General features: G+C 39.9%; 1 pseudogene; it reads left to right on the top strand.

The window, feature by feature from the left end:
- Positions 1–212: 212 nt before the first annotated feature.
- Positions 213–1513, top strand: LOC103004287 (peptidyl-prolyl cis-trans isomerase FKBP4-like; annotated as a pseudogene).
- Positions 1514–16957: the final 15444 nt, after the last annotated feature.

The following is a 16957-nucleotide window of genomic DNA, read 5'->3' as shown; positions in this document are numbered from 1 at the left end:
TGGGAGGAACGAACCAGAAACCACCTTTTGCAGAAAGGAGCGCCACAGCCCGAAACTGCCGCCGTCTCTAGAAAGTTCTCCCCCCGCGTCCCTCGCGGCCGGCCGGCTCCTCCCAGCCTCCTCCCCCCGCCCCCCTCCGCGGCGGTGGGACCAATCGCTCCCCGGGCCGCCCAAGACACGCCTCCTGCGCCCGCTGCCCGGGAAACGGCGCGATGACCGCCGAGGGGCCGAAGGCTGCCGAGAGCCGGGCGCAGTAGGCGCCGCTGCCCCTCGAGGGCGTGGACCTCAGCCCCAAGCAGGATGAGGGCGTGCTTCAGGTCCTCGAGTGAGAGGGCACAGGCACAGGGATGCCCATGATCGGGGACCGAGTCTCTGTCCACTACACGGGCTGGCTGTGCGATGGTACCAAGTGCGACTGCAGCCTGGGCCGCAAGGACAGAGTCTCCTTCGACCTGGGGAAAGGGGACGTCATCAAGGCTTGGGCTATTGCTGGAGCGACCATGAAGGAGGGGGAAGTGTGCCACAGCCCCTGCGGGCCAGAATACGCCTACGGTTCGGCGGGCAGCGCTCCCGAGATCCCTCCCGAGGCCACGCTTGCGTTCCAGGTGGAGTGGCGCCGTCGTGGAGGCTGCCCTGGAAGGTACTCCAGAGACCAGATCTTTGACCGCCGGGAGGTCGGCGAGGCCGAGAGTGTGGATCTGCCTTGTGGGCTGGAGAAAGCCATTCAGCGCAAGGAAAAAGGAGAACATTCCCTTGTGTGTCTCAAGCCCAGCTATGCTTTTGGCTATGCTTTTGGCAGTGTTGGGAAGGAAAAGTTCCAGATCCCCCCAAATGCTGAGCTGAAGTATAACTCAAGAGTTTTGGGAAAGCCAAGGAGTCCCAGGAGATGAGTTCAGAGAAGCTGGAGCAGAGCACCGTAGTGAAGGAGCAGGGCACCGTGGGCTTCCAGGAAGGCAAGTACAAGCAAGCTCTGCTGCGGTACAAGAAGATTGTGTCCTGGCTGGAACTTGAGTTGACTTTCTCTAATGAGGACGGCACAGAAGGCACAGGCCCTTCAGCTGGCCTCGCACCTCAGCCTGGCATGTGTCATGTGAAGCGGCAAGCCTTGTCTGCTGCCGCTGAAAGTTGTAAGAAGGCCCTGGAACTGCACAGCAACCATGAGAAGGGCCTTTTCCGCCAGGGAGAGGCCCACCTGGCGGTGAACGGCTTTGACTTGGCACGGGCTGACTTCCAGAAGGTCCTGCAGCTCTACCCCAGCCGCAAAGCTGCCAAGGCCCAGCAGCAGATCCGCAAGGAGCTCGAATGGGAGAAGAAGCTCTATGACAACATATTTGAGAGGCTAGCTGGGGAGGAGAGCAAGGCCAAGGCCACGGTCGCTGCAGGAGACCAGCCCGCTGACACGGAGGTGAAGGACGGGCTGAAGAACCGTGTGGCAGGAGGACAGCCTCAGGTGGAGGCAGAAGTGTGGCCTTGCCCAGCCCTGCTCCCGGCTGCCTGCCCCCCAGCTCCCTAACCCCCAGCTCCCTACCCTACTCCCCCCTGTTGGTTCTGTAAAAACTGAAGAATTTTGAGTGAATTAGACCTTTATTTTTCTAAAAAACAAAAAACAAAAAAAGCACCCCCAAAGAAAGAACGTGTATCCTTAAGTGTGAAAATATTGAAGAAAGAATCCTGATGTTGATGGTAACAGATTCAATGTGTACATTGAATTCAGTAAGAGTCCATGAATCCATATATATATTAATTAATTAATTAAAACTAAACAAATGGGAGGTGGGGGAGGAAGTCTTACTCCTTTAACTAGAATATCAACTGATAAATGTGGGAGGAACGATAGAAAAATGACCATTTTACAACCATTATAATAAAAATTGATTTAAGCAGAAGCTATCAACGAATGCTTAGAGTAGGTGAAAGTTTGGGGAATAAAGGATATTTACATTGCCTTAAAATATTTATTTTCAAATTATGTATTAATTAACCGAGGAGGAAATAGTGACTTGACGGTGGAGAAACCTGGCAGAACCATCACAGCCATGTGATTACAGCCAACACCACCAATAATGGAACAAATGACATCGAGTGCCTCTTGATGTGATGCCCTGAGAAGGACACAATGTCACATCTGTTTGCTTATACAACGTGTATAACCTGAATCTCATCAGAGGAAACCTCAGGGAAACTCAAATTGATGGCCATTCTACAAATAATAGGTGCTCTTTGAAACTGCCAACATTACGAGAGAAAAAGGAAGACTGATGGGTGTTATTCTAGATAAAAGGACACGTAAGACACATGACAACTAAGGGTAATTCATAACTCTGGGTATCTTAGGCCAGGAAAAAACAGTCAGCTCTTATACATTACTGGGATAGTGGATAAGATTCAAATACGGGCTCTGGACAAACAAGCACTCCTGTGTATCCTGGCAATAGGACAGCTGTGATTAAAAAAGAAAATAGACTTTTAATATCCTAGAGGAACCTACAGTGTAGGAAATCCAGAAATAGATAAGAGTAATTAACTTTGAAAAATTAAAAGGATGGACTGGGGCAGAGGAATAAAAACCCCAAATGCTGTATATTTGATTTTGAAGTTTAGGTCTTTTTTCTATTTCAATGAAAAAATCTCATAACGAGATTCAAAGATCGAGAAATCAAATCCTTGTTAATAGTCTTTGTTTTGAAAGTCTTAAAGTTGGTTTTCGTATTGAACTGTCAGGAAGTTAACTAGCTACCCATCACTTTCAGACACAGTAGCTCTGTTTACACGGCCACTGCCAACACATGAGTCACAGAATCAGACCATAACATGCCCACAGCTTGTCTTATTATTTAACTCATCGCTTCAGGGAGCGCATGGGGAAAAATACACTCTCTACAGGCCAACCATTTTAGCACAAACGTAAAATTGCACAGAACAGAAAAAGTTGCATTTCTTAAGTAGTCTGACTAGCAAATTCAGTGGTTCTATGCAAGTCTGGACCATGTTTTTGAAAGAAACGCTTTTGCAGAAATTTTGTTTCTCCTTCACGCGGAGCCTGAAAAAGCTGGCAAACTGCCAAACCAGAAATTCTGAACACTCGAAATGCAACCTGCGTCATTTGTATTGATTGTAATCCATAGCGTGTGTGCATGTGGTCATGCCGGTGATTCACAGATAACACTGTGAATCATAATTAAAACTGCACAAGTAGGCTTTGATAAAATATGATTTAATGAAATGCAAAAATCACATTTTAGCAAGCTGGTATTGTCCTCTACTTAATGTGTTTCCTTCCTCCTCCCCCACCCCCACTCCTTCCCCTCTTCCTCTCTCTCCTTTTTTTCCTATCAAAGCTCACACTGGGGACTTCCCTGGTGGCGCAGTGGCTAAGAACCCGCCTGCCAGTGCAGGGGACACAGGATCGATCCCTGGTCCGGGAAGATCCCACGTGCCACAGAGCAACTAAGCTTGCATGCCACAACTACGGAACCCACGCGCCTAGAGCCCGTGCTCTGCAACAAGAGAAGCCACCGCAATGAGAAGCCCACGCACTGCAATGAAGAGCAGTCCCCGCTCGCCGCAACTAGAGAAAAGCCCACGCGCAGCAACGAAGACCCAACGCAGCCATAAATAAATAAATAAATAAATTTATTAAAAAAAAAAAAAGTAACTCGCATTGGTTTCAGGTTTCAGCCAAAGTTTGAGGGTTAAATGTTACATACCTTGAGAAAAGCTTTTGCCATGTTACCAGTTATTTCAAGGCAATTTTAGATAAGAATCCAAAATTAAATATGACCTATGGGTATTGTGACCTATGGGTATTTTACCTGGAAAAAAATGCAAACTTAGAAGTGTTTGGACAGGGCTCCCCACTTTATGAAAATCTAGACCCTTCTAATTTGTCAAGGAGGTGGAGGACTATTAAAAGTGTTTGTCTAAATTATGGAAAGGACCAATTTAGTGGACTTGCTAAAAAAGAAATGAAAATGTTATAATCAAGTCAAAACCTTTAATCATTCATTTTTTAAAAAATTAACTTCTCTCCTAAAATTAAAGTTGTTTTCCTTTCTTTTCGTCTCCAAAGATTGGGTTTAGTTGAGGTTCTGGAAAGAACTTTGTGCTTTTTACTTTAGGTTAAATAAGCTGAAAATTCACTAGATATCAGCATAAAATCTTTTAACGAAACATTTTGCATAGGAACATATTTTTAATTTCCATAAATCTAATCTACTAAAGTCTAAAAGCCAGCTCCGAGTTTTTCTTGGCAGATTCGTACAGAGAAAAAGGAATGCAACGAGTTTGTTTTCTTGCGCCTGTATAAATGCACCACCCCTGCACAGCACATCGTAAAGCCTGTTACATCTGAGGAACACAATTAGTAATTGTAATGACATTTATGTCTGATGAATGAAAATATGTTCATGCTACTGCAAAATAATTTAAGCGAACTCATGTGTGTATGTGAAGCAAATCAAACACAAGAAACATGGTCTTCTTGTTCTGGAAGAATAAACAGAAAATAAATAAACATAGAACAAAATAAAAAGTAATTAAATACTTTCTCATTAGAAATGAATATATAACAATAAATATAAAAGAAAACACTATGCAAGAAAAATACTTCTTTACTCAACCACATCCTCCGGGCAATATTGTGAGAAACGTCCCCACTAAACCCAAGAAAGAGACTGAAGTAAATGAAGTATTACTGCCCATTTCCTGTGTGTTGAATCAGTAAAGGTGTATTAAATTCCACATAAAGTTTAAAGTGACACCGTCCCTGCATTCCTGGAGCTCTCATGGTACAGGAGAGAGACATGCACACTCATAACACACCTACGTAATTGTGTAAGTACAACAGCTGAGGTGTGGTCCAGGTCCAATGGGATCACCGAAGTGGAAATCTTATCTTGCCTGGAGATACCACAGAATATTTCATGAAGGAGGTACATTTTAGCTGAGTAACAAATGACTACAAGGAACTCCCTGGACAGTTGCAAGGAGAACACTTGCAAAGGTGTGGAAGAGAAAAAGAGCATACAATATTTTGGAAAGCTAAATGTTTCAGCAGAGCTGGAGTATGAAAGGGAGAAGTTAACAATTTACCCATTATATTAAGGGTATTTAGGAGTCACTGAAATACTTTCATTGATTTTTTTTTTGCTGCCAAATTAATTCACATTCATCAATAAATGTGTTTAAACGGGGAAAACATAAAGAAGAAAATTAAGTCTACTTTACATCCTATTGGTAAATAATCATGTGACTTGACACATATTTTATGCCACAGCCCTGCTTCTAAATATCTTGTCCACTTATTTTCCACAACAATGAATTCTTCTCTCAGTTTTGGTTCCTTCAGGTTGATTCAATTTTCCCTAGACTTTGCAGCGATTTCTTTGATTTTGTGGTACGTAGTTGCCGTTTTCTTCTCTTGGCACTAATAAACCTAGTTTTCTTTTTCCGTTACTGTTTCCTCCTCTTGTTTTCCTTCTACCAGATTGATCAGTTGTTGAGAAGGGTTTTTAGAGGTTTGCTCATAGAAGCAGCGGTGTTGGAAATCCAGAGCAAATTTTCTAGTTTTCGTTCAGAGTAAGTACATGTTAAGTGGCACTGCTGGGCCAACAAGTACTGTTTAAAGGTGTCTGGTTCACAGGGCGAATTGCTTTCTGGAGAAATAACAATTTTCATTCCCATTAGTAATGGATGAATGCTATTTTCTGGCACTCTTACTAACACTGAGTGTCATCTTTAATCTTTGCAAACAGCTGAGGGATTTAAAAGAGCCATGCGATAAAATCAGGATTGCCCTTTATTCCTATCGCATTTCCTGCAGTGTGTGAGACAGATAGGAGATGCGGGAGTGCAGTGCCTTTGTAGTCAGGAAGACAAGGAGGTTAGTGAAATAATCTAGATGAGAAATTAACCAAGGAAGTGACAAGAAGAAGAAGAAATAAGGAAACGGATATGAGAGATAATAAGAAAGTACAAATACTGTAACCAAGAACATGTTGCTAAGGGAGAGATGAAAAATCATTCTGAAAATGACCATTATCTATAAGACACGTTACACACATGGGCGCATATAAATCTCACAACAAATTTAGGAAATAAGTGTTATTATTCTGATCGTTCGGATCTGTAAAATAGGTTGAAGTACACATTTAGAAAGTTGCTTTGTAAGGATCCCACTCGTGACTAATCCACACTCCCCCCACAGCACACTGTACTACACTAGCTTCTGAAATGCTGCCTACTTTGCTAACGTGAGCATCTTGGTATTGAAAGAAATTTCTAGCTCCATCTCCACTTCCCTGGAAGTGCCTTCCTTTCCTTAGATTTCAGGCCAGTTTGTCACCCTGCTGTCTCAGTTTTGTGATGCACTCAAAAACCGCGTATCACTTGTACGGTTTTGTCTTTCTTGTTGTTAGGGTAGGAGTGATGCTCTTTCCAGCTTTCTACATCCTGAGCAGAAGCTAATGTCTCTCCATTCATTTTCAGCCTCTGTGACCGTTCAAGACTCTTAACATGTCTACTTCCACCCCCCTATCACTTACCTCTCCTTATATACTTTCCACCTCTTTATCTATGTGGGATGCCTTCTGGGAGAGTTCCTTGGACTAATTTTCCTCGTCACGAATTCACTTCTTATTAATTCGGCCCACTCCCCTATCCCAATTCCTGCTCTTTTCCAAAGATTCCACAATTTTCTTCTTTTTATTTATTTTTGTGGTTGTTTTTCCATTGGACAATTTTCCTCTTTAATTGTAATCTCACCCGTGGAGTATGGCAGATGTGAGAAGGAATGATAAGGACCTGCTTGGAGTCCCACTGGCCTGCCTAGAGTTCCCTAGCCCAGCGGGCTCTGGCTTTCCTGCCTTGTAAGCAGTTAGACAGGCAACCATCCACCTCCAGAGCGATGGTAGGACATAAAAGACCTGGACTCTCAATCTTATCCTATTATCCATGGTGCCAGGTCCTCCGCTGTCCCAGGCTTCGATTTCACTCACACACGGGGCATATATGCCTTCCCAGATGAATACTCTTCGATTTTATATTACATTTTCACCCTCTTACTTTTGCGGCATCTTGAGAGTTGGGTTCAGGAAAGGAGATGATTGCCCTTGTTTTTTCACCATCTAATGTGAAATACTTTTATTATTTTTTTCATGGGAAGGCATTTTATTTTAAATAGAGCAGTGTGTACATGTCAGTCCCAAACTCCCAATCTATCTCTCCTCCCCACTCATCCCCCCTGGTAACCATAAGTTTCTTCTCTATGAATCTGTTTCTGTTTTGTAAATAAGTTCAGCTGCATCATTTTTTTTTTAGATTCCCCATATAAGCGATATCATATATTTGTCTTTCTCTGTCTGACTTACTTCACTTAATATGATAATCTCCAGGTCCATCCATGTTGCTGAAAATGGCATTATTTCATTCATTTTAACAGCTGAGTAATATTACATTATATATATATATACACACACACACACACATATATCACGTCTTCTTTATCTATTCATCTGTTGATGGACACTTAGGTTGCTTCCATGTCCTGACTATTGTAAATAGAGCTGCAATGAACATTGGGGTGCATGTGTCTTTTTGAATTATGGTTTTCTCTGCATATATGCCCAGGAGTGGGATTGCTGGATCATCTGGTAGCTCTATTTTTAGTTTTTTAAGGAACCTCCATACTGTTCTCCATAGTGGCTGCACCAATTTACATTCCCACCAACAGTGTAGGAGGGTTCCCTTTTCTCCACACCCTCTCCAGCATTTATTGTTTGCAGATTTTTTGATGATGGCCTTTCTGACTGGTGTGATATCTCATTGTAGTTTTGATTTGCATTTCTCTAATAATTAGCGATGTTGAGCATCTTTTCATGTGCCTCTTGGCCATCTGTATGTCTTCTTTGGAAAAATATCTCTTTAGGTTTTCTGCCCATTCTTGGATTGGGTTGTTTGTTTTTTTGATATTGAGCTGCATGAGCTGTTTGTAAATTTTGGAGACTAATCCCTTGTTGTCGCATCGTTTGCAAATATTTTCTCCCATTCTGTGGGTTGTCCTTTTGTTTTGTTTATGGTTTCCTTTGCTGTGCAAAAGCTTTTGAGTTTAATTAGGTTTAATACTAATTAATTTAATACTAAGTTAAATTACAATTGAGGTAATTGAGGTTAATACTTTCAAGTAACAATGAACAAGGCACTTTTGTTGAACACCAAAAAAATCTTTCAGAATATAGATTTTACATTTCAAAAATATACATAGTGGCTCAGTTTAGCACCCAAATGTCAGAGGAAAATGGATCAGAAATGTAGCTTTAAAATCCAGTCCCAGCAGTAAATAAGTGATTTTGATAAAGCAACATAAAAATTCTGGCAGCCTAACCAGGATGACAATTTCTATCACATCAGTATGTAGCAAAAGACCAGAGCAGCAAGCAAAACACCTAGTCATGCGCATCTTTGCCTTGGCTTTAAGGCTAATAATGAAAGGCTTTATGAACAACAACAAAAAATTGGTAGTGATTTGGAATTTCGATGTTGATTAAATTTGGTAATCGAATGAGTGAATACCAGTATATTGTTAGGAACCAATCTGACACTTTATTCCACATTAAAATTTTACCTTCTTATTTCTTCTTTCCAAGTTTTTCAAATATAACTAGCAAGTCAGACATTTGACTTACTTTTTGTTAAAACAAAAAAACTCATTTCATATACGAGAATATCTAAAATCAAGCCAGTATAAGTCAATGCTCCCTTTATTGACAATTTATTTGGAGTCAAATCAGCTCTATCAGAAGTAGCAGCAGGAAAACATGTTCCAATGCATCCAAGACTCAAAATGGTAGCTGGGTTCACCCTCTATCCTTTGGGAAATATTAATTTCCTACAAAATGTAAAAACTCATTGCAGATAATTATATTCCCAGAGAAACTAAAATATTGTATTACAAGACTTTCCAAGGTAAACTGTGATGTATACTTTCAGGGAAAATAAGATGTTTTTGAGTTTAGGTTTAAGAGGAAAGGATGAAATTGAGATCTTTCCCCACCACGTTTCACAAGTGCCACATCTGTCCAGCTCACCAAAGACAGGGGAACCCAAGTCATTCATCCGATGTTCAGTCAACCAGGCAGACTCCAAAATCAGAAAACCTGATTAGAAAAAAAATTCAAGTTGTTTTACAAGTTGTTTAGTTACAAGTGCAGCAAAATTTAAATCTTGACTATTTATACTAACAAATAAGTGATCAGATAACAAATTATAGAAAAATCATAGTTACATAAACATGGATTAGATCCTTTCAAAGGGAAACCCTAGATTCCTGACCAGACCCCAACTGTGGTGTGATGTGAGACCCCCCCCCCCATCTCTTTACTAAAACACTGTGAACTCAAGAACCGGAGGACAGCCTTATTAAGCTAAACTAACCTGTTTTTTGACAAATGATCACCTCTAATCCTGATGCTTGATTTGTGGGACTGAATTTTTTAACCACCATATTTTACTTATACCAGAATCCATACACTTCTAAAAGCAGAGTCTCTGATGTACTGTAAATTAGGAGCTGAGTTCACATCTTCAGGCACTTTCAGTGAATTATGAGACTAGAAATGAACTTCAAAGTTCATCTAGTTCTGTGCCCTTGGTCATGTCTCAGTGAGGACTGCTAAGATGAAAGGAGGTCTATTTCTTAGCTTTTTACTCAAATAAGTCTGATTCAAACATAGGATCACCTTCATTTCAGAAACTTTTAAAGTAACTTCACAAATCTTTTAAGTGAAAGCTTAAATAATGAACAAAAATTAGCCAAGTGAAAGTAAAATATACTGTAATTTTATTTCTGCATTTAATTATTGGACAATGTTAGCCTTTTACAAAATGTAAAATAATATTCTTATATTTAAAAAGTTAATTTAAGAAAAAAAAGTATATACAGTTTTTTAACATTTAAAATATTTATATTTTATTGTTAAAATAATCACAATTAAAAATGTGATGTGTATATGTCTAAATTAGACCATAACAAAAATTATACACTTTAGAATTAAAAACTGGGGTATAAATAAAAATTAAAATTAAAATTAAAAAGCTGGGGTATAGGTGTAAAAGTATAGCTTTAAATAAAAATTGGACCAAAATGTACATACCATGTTGTATCCTGTTTCCTTCACTTAGATATTATGAACATTTTCTGTGTTAAAAAATATTTACCTACAATATCATTCAGTGGCTGTAAGTAGACCATTTAATGTATACACCATAATTTACTTAACCAAATCCTTTATTATTGGTCATTTAGATATTTTTCATGTTTACTTACTGTAAAGATTTCTTCTGTTGTACATTCTATATTTAAGTAGCTGCCTATAACCTTAATAATTTATTTAGAATGATTTTGAAATAAAGGAATTACTAGGGCAAAGTGTATTTTTTAAGCATTTGATATCATTTTTGCCTAAGAACAGGTAATAGAAATTAGTCCACCTTCACTTATCAAATTCTACGATAATCTACCACAAAAAAAATTTCTGAGGAGTATGGACATAGGAGAGCCCCAGTTTGACAGAGCAAATAATAGGAAATAGCATTCTAGCTTTTATTTGGAGAGTTTTGACTTAATGTCACTGCTACCAAGTAGAAAAAAGCCACTTCAATACACACCATGTTTTCTTCCTCTAAATTTGTTTCCTTCCTTATAAAGAAATTACCACTTGATGAGGGCAAGACAACCAAGAAGAATGAAACCCATTTGATCTGATTGTTTTTAAGCCTCTTAAATGCCAAGTCTATGAGTTATCTAACGAAGGATTGAAAGGATATGAAAATTGAAGATATTTTCTTTGGAAGTGCATTTGACCTTATGAATCAATGCTTTCTTAGCTATTTTCCTGTCACTCTTTATCTTTACACACTCACTTTCTCCTATTGCTCCCCGTCGGTTTCCACTGAAATCAGAGAAGTCTGATTGAGAAGTAGTTATGTCTTTAGTCTCATATACACAATTATAAATTAAATCGTTTGCACTTGCTATTTGCTTCAGCGTATTTTCACAGGGAGGGAAAAAGAGGAACCTACAGAAAGAAAGTTTTTAAAAACTAAACTGATTCACTGAACTAGAGGGCTGGCAAATTTTTTTCTAAAGAGCCAAATAGAAAATATTTTTATCTTTGAAGTCCATAAAGTCTTTGTTACAACTACTAAAGTGTGCCCCAGCCATAGTCAAGACAGACACAAATGGGTGAAGCTGTGTTCTAATAAAACTTTATTAACAAAAACAGGTGGTGGGCTGATTTGTTTACCCTATCTGCACTAAACTCTCTTTCCATTTCAAACTTTCCAAAAACTTAATCACAACAGTTTCCATTATTGGACTAACAACCATTTTCATTTTTCATTTTCTTTTCTGGAATGATTCTCACAACTTTATCTATAGGAAGAGAAAAGAAAATGTGGACGAAATGAGAGTGACATTCGTCTCTTTTTTCTTTTCCAATGATCCTCATAAGAGCTCTCTGTGATTTTTATGCACCTTGTATCAGAGCTGATTTGTGTTTACTCACATGGAAAGTCTTCACCAACTGCATATCCTGATGGAATTTGTCACCTCTTGAGATCATCAATGGTGGCCCCTGACTTTCCAGTCTGAATCTCCACATAGTTCCAAAATCTCTGAATTGATTCAACCTGGAGAGTCATTGAGGTTTCTGGTCCCATTGGGAGGCAGCGTCTGTCCAAGTACAGCATATTCCTGGCCCTTTCTAGGCTCAACAGTGATACCCTATGTTATTCTGATGCAACACTTTGTGTGTGGTAGAAATTATATCTCATGTTTTTCTAGACCTGCCAGAAATGGGTCAAGACTAATTTTGCTCTCATTCATGTAACATATCTAACTAGTTGATACCACAGACTTCTTTATTTAACCCAGAACAAGAAATTTGCTTTGCTGCCTTTAGCTGTTTAACATAATCCTCAATACTTTTACTCAGAAAGTTGAAGACTTTCACCACGAAATGCGTAACAAATGGATGGCTATGCTCCAAAATGTCCAATTTCAAACATCTTGTCAACAATGAAATCCAAACAAAGTTTATATTAAGGACATTATGAGCCAAAATAAATTTCATGCCTAACTTAAATGTTCTACAATGTTTGAGAGATAATGGAAACTGCTTGAAAATAGAATACTGTTGTCACACTTAGCATGATTTCCTGACGTTTGATTTTACCCACATGTTAGAAAATCACATATATTTCAGAATATAAAGATTTGAACATTCTTCTTCAGTTACACTGGTGTCTTCAACCACTCACTTTCTACTGATCGTTCTGTGTAAGTGTGAAGCATGTTTGAGCATCTCCTACATTAAAAGTAAAAAAATTGCTAATGGCACACTCCCTTCCAGCTATCCCCCCTCTCTCTTCCTGTTCAACTAAGCGTCTTAGAAAAGTTATGTATTTTAATCCCCATTCCCTGGTATCCCACTGCAATCCAGCTTTCTTCCCTGCTGAAACCACTACTGTCAAGGTGACTGGCAAATTTCTTTTGACAGATCTGCTGGGGAGTTTTCACCACTTGTTGACCATTCCTTTCTTGAAACACTTTCTTCCATTGATTTCCATAATCCTAACTTCTTTTCCTTTCAGATATTTTTTAAAGGTCCTCTTCTCATGCTTGCCCTCTAAATATGAATCATTTCCTCACGGTTTAGTCCTACCGAGGCCATCGTCTCTTCTTGCTCTGTACAGGCACTCCTGGTGACTTTTATCAAGTCCATGGTTATAAATCTCAAATCTTTGTGCCCGACTTCTCTGTGAAGCCTCCTACCTGCGTGCATGCCTGCCTATTGGACTCTGCTACTTTGCTGGCTTCTGGGCATTTTAAGCTCAGTGTATCCCAAACTGAACTCCATCATCTTCACCTTTTCTCCAACCAGCTTCTTCCTACGTGTTCCCCACTGCCCACGCCAGAAACTTCAGAGTCTCCTTTAACTCTTTTCTGTCCTTCCTTCACACGTTTGGTCAAAAATCAAATCTTGTTTGACCTACTTTCTAATCATTTTTAGACTTTTCTCTTTTCCCAACGGCCCCACTCCTGTCCGATTTCAAGTCATCCTAGCTACTCACTTGGCTTACTGAAACTGTCTGACTTGTTTACCTCTATCTTTTCCCCCAGGTCTTTCTCAAAAAGAAGCCCAAGTACCTGGATGAGTTTCTGTGATCCTTTGAATCCCAATTTATAACATTTCAATGGCTTTTCTGATGCCCCTAAGAGCTCAGAGATGGCTCACAACACCCTTCCTATCTGTCCAGTCTCCTTTTTTGTCACTCACCTCACACACCAAGCACCATCCACGTTGAACCGAATCATAAGCATAGTATAATAGTATACTATATATTATACATAGTATAATATATAGTATATAGTATAGTATAATTCTTTTACCATCTCTCCCCTCTTCCAGAAATATTCTTAGCTATCTTCATTGCCTGGTTAGCATTTGTTTACCTTTTAAGTTTCGGCTTATGTATCATTTACACCAGAAATTCTTTTCTGACCTAACCCAATCCCTCAGGCTGGCTAGCTGTTTCTTCCATGCACCCCCATGGCGTTACTGTCTCTAAAATTGCAACTCATACTTTATGTTATTACCTGTTTAATTTTTAAAATTTTTCCTAGTAAACTGTAAGGTCCATGTGGTCAGGAAACATTTTTATCTTGTTCAAGAAGTATGAGTAAAAAATAATGGCTGGATAAACTGATATGCTCTCTGTCCTCATAAAGCTAATAGTTTAATAGAAGAAACAGGTATTCAGCAAATAAACAAATAGATTAAATAAATAATAACACGTGATTGAGGAAAGTTCTATCAAGTAAAATTGAGTGCTTTGAAACACAGAGTCCTGGAACCACTGAAGCATATAATCAGGGAGTGGCATGATATGGCACTATTTAAAAAGTTTTTGAATCATTCTTTCTGCTACATGAAGAAAAACAGTAACGGCCATGACCAGGAGTTATGGTATGGATGAAAACACTTGAGAATTTGGAGGATTCACTGCTTATGTCTTCAGTATTCACTTAAGGCAATCATGGGATTACATAACTCTTCACCCGTGTGGCAGCCCAGGTTTGTTGATTGGGTGTAGCAGGCGATGACTAACTAACCAGATCATTGAAAGATGGTATTTTGTCAGGAAATTCATTCCCAACATCAGAGCCCATTTCTAATTAAAGCATTCTAGGCATACCGCCTGTACCTCCTTGGAAGTTCAAGTTCACTGGGATAAGAATCCTTCCCATTTCTCCCCTGAGATCTTCTTTATTTTTTTCCCAGCCTCATACATTTATTGCGAGAATAAAATAATATAATGCACTGAGAACCATGCCTGGCCCACAGAAAGGACTGAATGAAGGTTAGCTGTCTTTGAGCTGGCTGGTCTGGAGGTCGCTGCTATTGTTATTAGATGTGCAGGTGACGGAGTCCAGAGGCACCACGCCTGAAATGGTTTCTTTCTTCTCTGACCTGCTCTCCCATTTGTCCACACACTCATTCTCACTCTCGGTCGTACTGTTTCCCAATTTCTGGAACAGAGACTTGTCGTTCTCCTTCAGCATTTTCTCGTGAACTTTGGTCTCGTACTCAGGCTGGTCCTCTGTAGATAAATGAACGGACTAATCTTCCCCCAACCTCTATACTGTCCACTTACTTATCAGCACCACCTCCACCATCTGATTTTCAGACAGGGTGAAGGTGTAAATGAATTCCCTCTGCCCCAGCTTAATGGCTGGTGATGTCTCTTTCCCATCTATATGGTCTATGTTGGAAAGTTTTCTCTCCTGAATATCTAGCACTCGGGGTGGCAGTTGGTTTGGTTTTTGCATTCTCCCTTTATTGAGGTCACTCAGCCTAAGACATTTATCTTCTTTTCTTTTCTCTCCTTTCCTCTTCTCTTCTAATTCACAGAGAGGCAGCAAACACATTAGACTTCTAAACAGTCATCCTAATACACAGCTGGTGAGAGAAAATCAAAGACTTTCCTGCAGGAGCTGAGAGCACTTATAATAGCGTCATACTGACCATTCTTTATAACCTTAACCAGCTAGTAGAAATGATCTGATTCTAACTTCACTAGCTATATGGCTTGAAAAATTATAGTGTCAATTCCTAATTATGTCTGGCCAGAAGCTCGTCTTAGACAATATGGTGTTTATGTTGTTTATAAGAACATTTGAAAAGATAAGTCTGTTTGATAAATTAAACTTTCTTAGCTGAGCTTCTCCAACCCAATAAGTAAATGACTACAGAAATCTCAGGGAACTTTATCAAATGACACTGTCACTCGCACCCTGGCATCTGAGCTTCGTCCTTGTCTTTGATTATAAGTTTCCTCAAACTCTCTTGCAAATTGTTCATTTGTTACAATGATAAAGTAAACGAGGCTTTCCTGTAATGAATTTAATTTTACAATTTGTTCCTGGAATTAATCGTTGATTAAAAGGCTTGTTGTGATCTTTGTAAGTCCCTTAGTGTTTCATTATTATAGAAACTCAGGAAACATTTATCAAAGAGTTCTTGTGCTTTAGGAATCATTCCATGTCAGGTTTGAATATGTCAATAATGCTTGATAAAAAACGTACAATCTCATAACCAACAAACAACCAGTGTTTACACTGTCCATCCGCCTTTTTTTTTTTTAACATCTTTATTGGAGTATAATTGCTTTACAATGGTGTGTTAGTTTCTGCTTTATAACAAAGTGAATCAGTTATACATATACATATGTTCCCATATGTCTTCCCTCTTGCATCTCCCTCCCTCCCACCCTCCTTATCCCACCCCTCTAGGTGGTCACAAAGCACCGAGCTGATCTCCCTGTGCTATGCGGCTGCTTCCCACTAGCTATCTATTTTACATTTGGCAGTGTATATATGCCCATGCCACTCTCTCACCCTGTCACATCTTACCCCTCCCCCTCCCCATATCCTCAAGTCCATTCTCTAGTAGGTCTGCGTCTTTATTCCCGTCTTGCCACTAGGTTCTTCATGACCTTTTTTTTTTTTTTCCCTTAGATTCCATATATATGTGTTAGCATACGGCATTTGTTTTTCTCTTTCTGACTTACTTCACTCTGTATGACAGACTCTATCCGCCTTTTAACTCCACCCGTAACTCCTATACAATCCAGAGCCAAGACTCCTGCAGCAATAAACAATCTTGACTCAGACCTCCAATTTTATAGCCTCTCAGTCCACACTCTTCATCAAAACCTATGAACCCTCAAGGGCTTATCCAGCCGGGTGTTTTAGAAAAAAAGTTGCATTTCTCCCTTAGAAGAATTCTCATAACAGCCACTAAGAATACATTTTGTTACTGGAATATTTTGGGTGACTAGTAATGATATGTGCCACTTTGACTATCCAATAAAGACTTAAAATCCTAGTGAAACATTTCATACTGATAGGAATCCATCCTCCCGATTATCCAAATCCCAAAGTAAAGTTTCATTTGCCCCATTTCTGAGTTCATTCCTCAGGTTTAGGATCAGATCGGGTTAAAAATTAATCTTTCCTGAGCCAAGAACTTGCACAGCTAATGCTTGCAATACTGACTTATATTTTTAAAGTCACGCACGAAAATGGCAGAGTGGGTACTGTTACGCCATAGGGGGAAGGGATCCGGGGCAGAGAGTGCGCCATCCCTGCCTCTGGCCACGACATGTAAACTGGGCTTCACAGCTGTGCAGCTCGGAAGAGTCCCAGGTCTGGCATCACAGTGGAGGCAAGGCCGTGGACGGCTCTCTGCCGCTCTTCGTGATCCCCTCGCTCCCACGGAGAGACTTGGCTTCCCCGGACCCCTCCTCCTCGAACTGTTTCCCCAGATCCCTTCACGGTCACTCTTTCTCCTCCATCAATCTTTATTCAGATCACACCTTCTCAACGAGACCCACCCTG

This window comes from Balaenoptera acutorostrata, chromosome 6 (assembly GCF_949987535.1).
Source record: "Balaenoptera acutorostrata chromosome 6, mBalAcu1.1, whole genome shotgun sequence".
NCBI classification, from domain to species: domain Eukaryota; kingdom Metazoa; phylum Chordata; class Mammalia; order Artiodactyla; family Balaenopteridae; genus Balaenoptera; species Balaenoptera acutorostrata.
Note: the sequence above shows the minus strand (reverse complement) of the source record. Positions and strands in the feature narration are given on the sequence as shown.